At 35.7% G+C, this 8,353-nt stretch overlaps 1 pseudogene; it reads right to left on the bottom strand.

Moving 5' to 3' along the window:
• Positions 1-915: 915 nt before the first annotated feature.
• On the bottom strand, positions 916-1,014 carry LOC138829922 (U6 spliceosomal RNA; annotated as a pseudogene).
• Between the last annotated feature and the right edge of the window lie 7,339 nt (positions 1,015-8,353).

Genomic DNA, 8,353 nt, shown 5'->3' with positions numbered 1-8,353 from the left:
GGCTGAGTGGGATGGAGCCTCTCTGCTCCAATGGAGAGTGAGGGAAAGGGGTGGGATCTTTGTGTAAGTTCCCTGCTCTGAGGTTTCTTCATTCGTCAGGATCAGCCGGTCTGACACTGATATCTCAGGGGTCTTTGGTGCGGATGATCTGCAGACAACTCCCTGTGTATCTGGGCCACCGGTAGCTCCCACCAGGCCGGGCTGGCCATGGCTTGGCACGCTGCTTTGTGACCAATAGACGTTGGGGGAGGCGTCTTCAAGCTTCTCTATTGTGAAATTCTTCTTTTCAACTCCTGTTTTTCTCTGGATGTTGATTTTGTTGTTGTTGTCGGTCTCTTGGGGAGATTAAACGTTGGAACTCAAACTCTCTTTTTGGTTGGGGAGAGCTGTGGCGTTCCTCTAGTTCCCCGTCATCATCTTGGACCCCCTCGAGTTTTTGCTTTTTTTAATTCAGAAATAATTTTAATTTATCTGTTGAAATGAGTACTAAAGGAACTAAAGATATTTCTGGTGCTTATGTGAAAAATTATACCTTAAAATATTCTGTATTCTGTTTGTATAATGCCCAAAATCTATTTTATTCTTTCCTATATATAAGACTTTGAATTCTACATTGTTTTATAATATATAGGTTCATTAATAAATGTGTCCTTTCCGATTGCATTCCATACCAAAACAGTTTAAGATTCCTTTTTTACTAGGTCCTTATTGTATATTTCTTTGGAATAAAATGAAAATTGTCTAATTTTAAAAGTTTTATAATGATTATGCTATGTAAAGGCCTTTCTAAGGTGAAGATTTAATACACTGATGTCAAACTAACTTTTATTTATATGGATTACATGTATTGTTACACTAGTAATTTTGTAATCAACTTTTTAATAATTGTTTTTCATTTCTTGCCTCTGAAGAATGAAAAATCTGGAATAATTCACAGATTTTCATATCATCCTTTGCAATTGCCATGTTAATCTCTGTATTGGTGTAATTTGGGTTCATGTGCTGCTGAAGCATGTAATGTCCTCTAAATTTAGGTAGTTAATGATGCAATATTTATACAGGATTATATCCTTGGGTGCCTGTTTGTAACAAGGAAACCTTATTGTTTCTAACAATGCTACTGATCATATTTCCCTAAAATTCTGTGTATAATTGAAAATAATTATATTGTTCAGTTGATTGCTCACGTTTGTAATTTTTTTTGTCAATGACTATTTTAAATCTTTTTCATTTTAGTTTAATCATACTTTGAAGCATTTTTAGCTAGGTCCAAAGAGGATGGCTTTTTCAAGTACTTATTTATTCAACTGAGTTTGCTCTGTGTAGCTAACGGATTCAAAGTAAGCCTTGCTTAAGAGCTACTTCTAAACTTCTGCAGCTGAAATTTTCCTAAATGCGGTCTCATTGGCACAAATGTCTACCTGATGCTTTACCCTTCTTCCATGTAGGATCAAACCAAACAGAATATCTTACCCTGATCGCGTAAATTGTCTTACTTGAACAAAATAAATCTTAGTTCCTAGGGATCATAGAAAAATGAATATTTCAGACAGAACTTTTCAGACTAGAAGGTTTTTATCAAAATATAATGGTTTATTATACCTACCATTTCAAAAGTAGCTAAAGCCAAGAAGGTGAAAAAATTGTTCATATGCATGATTACCGAATGTCCTGGCCTGTCTACCTTCCAACAAGGCAGGAACTTAGACTACTGCCTATCTATCACCAAATATTTTCATAGCTCCAGGAGAAGTCCATATGTTTCTCCTTGTTATTATGCCTTAAATTGGTAATGTTTCCTCTTGCCTCCAGTCTGTAAATCTACAAAAGGTAAAGGTTTAAATCTAACTCTATCAAACACTGAGGTAGAGATAATGGAAAAATACTTTAAAACAGAGTTGCTTTGGATACCCTAACCAAAACAGAACAATGCAAAACATGTGCCATTTTATTATATTATATATAGTTATATATTTTATATTTATATGTGCTGATTTTATATTTCACACAGTGAAACTTACTAGAATCAATTGATAATTTGACAAATAAATTGATATTTATTTATTCCAATAAATAGAATTGGAATGTAAATAATTAGGTTTAGAATATATATTAGAATATAAAAAGTATCAATGCAGTGTCTTAGGTATAAACTTGTGATACCTTCTAAGTGTTCATGGTCTTCTGAATTAACATTGTTAAAAATCAATGTTGTTTTCCTCTACTCTATAAGAGATTTTACTCTGATGCTCTGTTTATTGTTTTAACTCACTGGTCCCAAACTGTTTTTCTCCATATTTCTGATGCATTCCTCCTACATATTATACTCTAATTTTGCTAATATGATATCTAAAAGACATTATTCTTCTATAGACCCATGGGTCCTAATATCTTATGGCTGAGTTACCTGCATCATCAGATAACAGGGGCAATACTTCTCACCTAGGCCTACCCAACATGCCAGCAGACAGTCACTGAAAATCCATCTCAATTTCTCATTTCTTATATTTCAGGGCTCCAATTCCTTGAGAAACAAGAATTAACAGCAAGCAATTGTGTAATGTAAGGCAACTTAAAATGAAAGATGAAATCACAAAATCGAGAGAAATTACTGTATTTCAAACTGAATTGACAGATGACCAGCCCATATGAGTGAACAAGATCAGAAAGTGTCACAAGATTATTTTTAATACCCCTCCCCTAATGACTAATGTAATATTTCAGTCAAGTATAAGTGGGCCCAAAAAATAGTTCCTGGAAGGATAGATCCGTGATTGATCTACCATGGTCAGGAAAATGACTTAGAGGTTAAATTTAATTCAGCAAAACATTAATTGAGAAGATCGTTTGTGCTTCAAAACACTGGTACTTTAGTACAACTTGGTTCTGTGGTATAAAAATGTTGTCATTCTCAAACCAACCTACATTTAATCTCCTGAAAGTGTATTCCTTTTCAAATAAACTTTTTGAAATCACACTTACCAAAATAACATTTGATAAATAGATGACACTTAGTGACATTACAAGTTTTTCAAGTGTAGGGAGCAAGTTACAATAGAGTTGATTCATTTACCCAGCACTAATGTCAGACAAGTTCAACCATTCATTAAAGTCTAAAAGTAGTACCACGCACCATTTGTGTTGCTCAGTAGGTGCCTTCCAGAAATTTGTTTAATAGATCAGCCTCCCATATTTCAACCCTAAACATTAGCTAATAAAGTAAATTTCATCACTTAATAACGGGCATTTTAAAAAGTCACAAATACTTGCCTTATCATATGCTGTTTTGTTTTCCCTCTGTCTAACACAGTAAGAAATATGTCTTTAAGTCTTGAATATGGGTACTCATCTGAGATGTGACAAAATCTATCTTCTATTTCTATCATATTCTTCTATAGTAGTATATGTTACTTTTCTTCCTTTTCCAAAACTTATAGGTAGTAGAAAGTTTTATTCCATGTAAAATAAAATAATCACACATCATTGTACAAAACCATTTATAAAAACTGGTAGTTAAGAATACATTCAAAGCCATTTTTAAACTTTCTTGTTGACTAAAGATTAATCTTCCAAATGGATGAGAATATAATCATGTCTAGGTGTTTCAAGTCTCCAGTCTTGCAAATTGTTAGTGCAGATGAATGAATTATGGAAATATAAGCTGACATCAGTTCAAGTATATGCAGGACTGAAACTCCATGGAATGTATATAAACCTTTCAAATATTAACAGACAGTTTAACAGAATGACTATCAGGAAGTTGAAACCAGAGTGCCATAATAGTAAAGACATAGAATGAATGAAAAATGGAACAAGGGGCAAGTACAGCTAGAATACTCAATGTACACATTTGAGAAAGGAAGTGGTTAATCGGAAATAAATCTTGGAGAATGGGGTGGTTGAGAATGATAGAAGGTGTCACTGTGATCCAGGAGCAATGGATAATTAGGTGGACATATTTACTTGTAAGACATTTGCACAACCTTTGGAAATTTAGTTAAAAAAAACACAAAAACACATAAAAATCACAACCAAACAGCAATCTGTAGGGAGTATGAATATGACCTCTCAAAATTTTAAGGAGTTAATGGAGGGAAGTCTTAGTAAAAGCAAACAAAGATGTTCAAAGAGGGCAGTTTGGCGTAGGGGAGGATTCTGAACAGATTTAAATAGATTATCTAGGGTTATAAATCACATATATCTGCTGCAAATATTATCTTTCTTCTATGAGTTCTCTTTGTCTGAACTTGATACTCCAGTCCTGAGCCACAATTGATAGCTTGGAAAAATGGAATGGAAGAAACAAAAAGAAGAACCCATTACTCCACTGTAGAGAAAACAATCCTCTATTTTTTCCTCTCATCTCTCTTCACTGCATTTTATTCATACTTTTAGGTCAATTCATTTTGAATTACATTTTCCTTCTTTATTCTGGCAAAGTAATTGGTCAAATAATTCACTAAAAGTTATTTGCCATTTTTTTTTGATTATGCTGTTTAATTGACTAAGCGAGTCCATTAAACTTTCCTCTTGTATTTGGTTGCCATGAAACAACATCTATGTTAATGAGGACAAATCCAATGTAAAAACTGTCTCCAGAAAACCAGTCCAAGAAACTGTGATTAAAAATACTTGGCTACCTTTTTTCTTTTTCCTTTACCTTGAAAGTCTTCTTGTGTCTAAATTGCCCAGAAAAATAGGTACTCCATCACTTTTTGTTTCAATCACTTCTAACCTCAAGGATATATTTTGCTAACAAGATGCTTAGAGGAAACCAAAAAATACTCCATTTTTATCTTCTCACTTAAGACTCTCCTTAGATACCATATAAGGAACAGTGAAATTTTTCTTTGCAAAATTATTTCAATATATTATTTTTCTCTTGTTCTTGCATTTGCTCACCAAGATGTATGGAGAAGAATAGAGGTAAATCACCCATACCTTGGAAGACAGGTCTGTTACAAAAAGACAACGCTTCTGTGTCCTACTTCTATGTCCTCCTCTCAGCTCTTTCCTGATTTCCAATTAAACACAGCTTCTTGGCTATTGAAGCCTCACCCACTGATTCATCTTCATAGTTTCTCTTTTAAAACTCTTTTAAGAGTAGAGACCCAGCTATATACAACCAATCTGAAAAGGATCCCAAACCTCAAAATCTAAAGGAGTTTTATGACTCTTCAGGAGGACGATTGGGAGACCTAGGACCCCCCCCCATGCCAATCGTTTGATCATCACATTCCTGCCTCGTTTTGTCCCCTTTCCTATTGACCAATATTCGTCGCTGTAACTGATCTGGATATGACCAGGTGTCAGGAATGGTAGTGGTTAGAGCCCCGTTCTTTTTTTTTTCTAGGAGACAACTCCTCCCTACTTGCACTCTCAGCAATCACTGGCAACCCAATGACTCATATCCTTTTGCAGGTTTGGTACGTGTTCCCCCATTTATTGTTCTGGCTACTAATGACTCTCAGTTTTCCCAGGTTCAATTGATTCATCCGTGCACTAAAAGAGCAGTAGGATTGATCCTTGCAATCGGGTCCGCAATCATCGCTACAGTGGCTTCAGCTACCACGGCCGCTATATTGCTGTCCCAAAGCGTGTCCACCGTGCAACAGATAAACCAGCTCATCCCTCAACTGTCCTCCATAGAATTATAACATTTACAAGTTGTCAATCTTCTTAAGGGAGGCCTCCTTTTGCTCCAACAACAAATAGACTTGCTCCAAGAACAGATTACGTTTCTTTGATTACAACAAGGAGGACTATGTAATGCTATGACTAATTCTGTCTGTCAGCTTTCCACTCCCGCACCCAATTTCACTGAACTTAGTAACTACATCAAAGGCCTTAAGTCCCTTAAGTACTTAAACTTGAACCAAAACCTGCTGCATGATGTTACCCACCTAAACCAGACCACCATTCAGCTTATTCCCGCTGTCTCCTTTTTAGAAGATATGCTTAAAAAGTTACAACAATGGTTTTCGCCATCCTCTCTGGTCATCTGGGGAGGCCGTGCACTTGTAGGGCTTACTCTCCTAGGAATTATTAAATGCTTGCACTCCTGGCAAAATTGCCTCCAATGACGGGTCACCATAATGACGGTCCTTTTAAAAGAAAAGGGAAAATTTGTGGGTAGAGCCGGTCAGATCTGGTTGAGTCAGCTAGAGTAGTAGTTGAAGCACACTTCCTGCTCATAGAGACGTGACCCACAGGCACGTCTGCCTAGCTTTCCAGCCATGAGCTGTCCATGCTCCCTACATGCCCCCGGGGGACCAATCAGTGCCTGTCACCAAGCAGTGCCCATCATCAACTCCCCGCTAAGAAATTGGCTGGGAAGGACTCAGGAGGTTGGGAAAGCTGGAGCTATAAAATCCCAACCCTTGTGCAGAAATAAACCAGAACTGCTTAAGCCTGTTCTCCCAACGTGTGTTCCTTGAGTGCGTCTTTCACACTTACCTCCTGCCAGAGATCTAGCCCTACAATGTAGCAATAGGGGAGGCCTTATAGTCCTTCACCTTCATTAGACTTGAAGCTAAGAATCTGTGATTACTTGGAAATCAGGCAAGAGCTAAGAGGAGGACAGAGAAATAGGACATAGGAGCATTGTCCTTTTGTAAAAGACACTGTCATCCATGGTATGGGTGATTCAACTCTATTCTTCTCCATACATCTTGTTGAGCAAATGCAAGATGAAGAGAAAAAAATAATCTATTGAAATAATTTTGCAAAGAATAACTTCACTGTTCCTGATATGGTATCTAAGGAGAGTCTTATGAGAGAAGATAAAAGTGCAGTATTCTTCGGTTTCCTCTAAGCATCTTGTTAGCAAAATATCTTTGAGGTTATAAGTGATTGATCCAAAAATTGGCAGAGTACTTATTTTTGAGGGCACTTTAGACAAAGAAGACTTTCAAGGTAAAAGATAAAAGAAAAATGTATAGCTAAATATTTGTGATCACAGCTTCTTGGACTGATATTTTGGAGACAAAGTTTTACATTAGAGATTGTCCTCATTAACATTGATGCTGGGTTTCCGTGGCAACCAAATGCAAGGGGGAAGTTTAATGGACTCGCTTGGACAAGAAAAGAGCATGATAGAAAAAAAATGGCTAACAATATTTAGTGAATTATTTTGACCAATTACTTTGCCATAACAAAGAAGGAAATATTTAATTCAAATCACTTGACTTAAACTTATGAATAAAAGTAGTCAATAGAAATGAGAGAAAACGTAGACGACTGTTTCCTCTCCAATGGAGTAATGGGTTCTTCATCTTGTTTCTTCCATTTTATCTTCACAAGCTATCAAGTGTGGCTCAGGACTGGAATATCCTTTCAGACCAAGAGAACTCGCAGAAGAAAATATTTGCAGCAGATGTAGGTGATTTATGACCTTAAACAGTCTATTTAAATCTGTTAAAATTTCTCCTCTACCCCAAATTGCTAACTTCGAACAGCTTTGTATGCTTTTCCCAAGATTGTCCTTCATTAACTATTTAAAATTTTGAGAGGCCATAATCATACTCGATAGAGATTGCTGTTTGGTTGTGCTTTTTGTGTGTTTTTGTTTTTTGTTGTGTTTTTTCACTGAATTTCAAAAAGTTGTGAAAGTGTGTTACAAAAATGTCCATCTAATTGTCCAATGTTCCGTGATCAGAGTCACTCCTTCTATCATTCTCAACCAACCCCTTCTACAAGATTTATTTCCGATTTACCACTTCCTTTCTCACATGTGTATATTAAGTATTCTAGCTGTACTTGCCCCTTGTTCCATTCTTCGTTCATTCTATGGCTTTATTATTATTCCTTTACTATTATTACTATTAATTCAATTTCCTGATAGTCATTCTGTTAAACTGTCTGTTAGTACTTTGAAAGGTTTATATACATTCCATGGAGTTTGAATTCTGCATATACTTGAACTGATGTCAGCTTATATTTCCATTATTCATTCATCTGAAGTAACAATTTGCAAGACTGGAGACATGAAGCACCTAGACATGATTTCATTGTCCTCCATTTGGAAGATTAATCTGTAGTCAACAAGAAAGTTTAAAAATGACTTAGAATGTATTCCTAACTACCAGTTTTTATAAATGGCTTTGTACAGTGGTGTGTGATTATTTTATTTTACATGGGATAATATTTTCAACTACCTATAAGTATTGGCAAAAGAAGAAATATAAAATTTACTACGGTAGAGGAATATGATAGAAATAGAAGACAGATTGTATGTTTGTCAAATCTCTGATGAGTACCCATATTCAAGACTTAAAGTCATATTTCTTACTGTGTTAGACATATAGGGAAAACATAAAACACCATATGATAAGGCAACTATTCATGACTTTTT

The sequence above is a fragment of the Dipodomys merriami genome, unplaced genomic scaffold (assembly GCF_024711535.1).
Source record: "Dipodomys merriami isolate MVZ:Mamm:240054 unplaced genomic scaffold, mDipMer1.0.p SCAF_179, whole genome shotgun sequence".
In the NCBI taxonomy this organism is placed as follows: domain Eukaryota; kingdom Metazoa; phylum Chordata; class Mammalia; order Rodentia; family Heteromyidae; genus Dipodomys; species Dipodomys merriami.
This window is presented reverse-complemented; position numbering and strand designations above follow the sequence as displayed.